Below are 2,841 nucleotides of genomic sequence, written 5' to 3' on the forward strand. Positions count from 1 at the left end.
TGCTTTTAATGTTTTTTCTTTGTATTTAATTTTTGATAGTTTGATTAATATGTGTCTGGGGCATGTTTCTCCCTGGATTTATCCTGTATGGGATTCTCTGGGCTTCCTGGACCTGAGTGACTATTTCCTTTCCCATGTTAGGGAATTTTTCAACTGTAATCTCTTCAAATATTTTCTCAGACCCTTTCTTTTTCTCTTCTTCTTCTGGGACCCCTATAATTCGAATGTTGGTGCATTTAATGTTGTCCCTGAGGTCTCTTAGAATGTCCTTAATTCTTTTAATTCTTTTTTCTTTATTCTGCTCTGAGGTAGTTATTCCCACTGTTTTATCGTGCAGGTCACTTATTCATTCTTCCACCTCACTTATTCTGCTATTGATCCCTTCTAGAGAATTTTTAATTTCATTTATTGTTTTGTTCCTCATTTTTTGTTTGTTCTTTAGTTCTTCTAGATCCTTTTTAAACGTTTCTTGTATTTTCTCCATTCTATTTCCATGATTTTGGATCATCTCTACTATCATTACTCTGAATTCTTTTTCAGGTAGACTGCTTATTTTGTCTTCATTTGTTTGGTCTGGTGAGTTTTTACCTTGCCCCTTCATCTGCTGCATAATTCTCTGTTTTCTTATTTTGTTTAACTTACTGTGTTTAGGGGTCTCCTTTTCACAGCCTGTAGGTTCATAGTTCCCACTGCCCCTAGTGTGTAAGGTTGTTTCAGTGGCTTGTGTAGGCTTGCTGGTGGAGGGGACTGGTGCCTGTGTTCTGGTGGGTGGGTCTGGATCTTGTCTTTCTGGTGGGAAGGGCCACTTCCAGTGGTGTGTTTTGGGGTGTCTGTGAACTTAGTATGATTTTGGCAGCATCTCTGCTAATGGGTGGGGTATTCCTGTCCTTCTAGTTGTTTGGCATGGGGCATCCAGCATTGGACTTTGCTGGCTGTTGGGTGGAGCTGGATCTTAGCGTTGAGATGGAGATCTCTGGCAGTATTCTCGCCGACTGATATTACGTGGGGCCAGGAGGTCTCTGGTGATCCAATGTCCTGAACTCATCTCTCCCACCTCAGAGGCTCAGGCCTAACTCCAGGCCGGAGCACCAAGACGCTGTCAGCCACACAGCTGCTTACATCACAGTTGTTGCTCAGTCAAATTCACAGGGCAATTCTCCTCAAGCAGCAATCAGGGGTCCATGGAAGCACTTAGGATGATTAATTGGCAAGTCATATTATGTCCCATTCTCAGTTTCTTCATCTTTAACATGGAGATCATGATTCTTCATAAGCTTTAAAAAACTAGTGGGGAACTATGACTCGGTGCCCACACAAACTGCCACCTGCCATCTATTAGGCCAGCGGAAAGAGCCAGCAAGATATTTTTGCCTCTGAACCTCAGATAAGGCAGGAAATTGCTCCACCTCAGCAGCCTATCACTATTATTATAATCTATTTATTGAGGCAAACACAAAGTTCTGTCCAAGTTCAAAAAAAGAACATAAAGATATTATCCCTTGAGGAGACAAATGTATATTCTTTTGTGTCTGGCAGCTTTTGCTCATAGTGATTGTGAATTTCATCTGTATTACTTCACGTATCAATTGGCATTGCCTTTTTATAGCTATACAGTATATTATTATATGTATATTCCATTACTCTTTAATGCATTCTATTTTTCATAGACATTTGTGTTTTCTCCAGTTTTGGGGTTACTGTAGATAAAAGTGCTACGCACTTTCTCTTACAAGTCTTTTGTAGGACTCTGTTTCATTTTCTTAGGAATTTATTGATAGTTACAATTCCTCCATCTTAGTGTGAGTGTATGTTTGATATTTTAAGAAACTAATAAATTTTTCAATAAGTTATACAACTTGGCACTCTCTTCAGCAATGCATGAATGTCCTCATTGTTCCATGTACTCACCAACATTGGTATCAATAGACATTTTAATTTTAGCTATGCTAGTGGGCATGTTGTGATATCTCATTATGGTTTTGGTTTGCATTTATTTGAAGAGATACTGAGTACTTTTTCATGGGTTTATTGTACATTGCAATACAATCTTCAAATCTTCCTTTCAAGAGGTATTTTCAAGTCTTCAAAAATTTTTAAATTTGTTTATCTTACTGAGGCACAGAAATTTATTTTCTGGATCCAATTTCTTTGACATGTATACGTTTTTTTCAGTTTTTTTCTAGTTTCTGGCTTGCTTATTTGTTTTCTTGATGTTGTGTATTAATTTTTTAAAAATTGAATTGATCTTTATTTGTTTTGATCTGTTGGTTTCTATGTACTATCTAAGAAATAATTACCTGCCCCTCAACCACAAAAATACACTACAATGATTTATTCTCGATCTTTGAATTTAGCTTTTGTGTTTGGGGCTATTATCTATCACAAACTAATTTTTGTGTACAATATTAGGTAGCATTAGAGCTTTTTGGTTTCTTGTTTTTTAACATATTAATAATTCAGGCGCCATTTTTTTGGAAAGACTATTCATTCTCCATTGATTTACTCTGCTGCAAAAATCAGTGGACTGTGGGGACTTCCCTGGTGGTCCAGTGGCTAAGACTCTGCACTCCCAATGCAGAGGGCCCAGGTTCGATCCCTGGTCAGCGAACTAGATCCCACATGCCACAACTGAGAGTTTGCATGCTTCAACTAAAAGATCCCACGTGCCACAACTAAAGATCCCACAAATATAGACACCAAAGATCCCACATGCTGCAATGAAGATCCCACATGCTGCAACTAAGACCCGGTGCAGCCAAATAAATAAATATTTTTTACAAAATCAATGGACTGTGTAAGTGAGAGTTTATTTCTGGACTTGCTCTTGTTTTCCATTGATTA

The 2,841-nt window shown here is 38.0% G+C and overlaps 1 non-coding gene across 1 annotated transcript; it reads left to right on the forward strand.

The window, feature by feature from the left end:
- Positions 1 to 2,535: 2,535 nt before the first annotated feature.
- Positions 2,536 to 2,608, forward strand: TRNAG-CCC. The gene has a single exon. It is a non-coding gene; the product is annotated as a tRNA-Gly (tRNA).
- Positions 2,609 to 2,841: the final 233 nt, after the last annotated feature.

Source organism: Monodon monoceros, unplaced genomic scaffold (genome assembly GCF_005190385.1).
Source record: "Monodon monoceros isolate NGI ecotype Baffin Bay Population unplaced genomic scaffold, NGI_Narwhal_1 Super_Scaffold_20, whole genome shotgun sequence".
NCBI lineage: Eukaryota > Metazoa > Chordata > Mammalia > Artiodactyla > Monodontidae > Monodon > Monodon monoceros.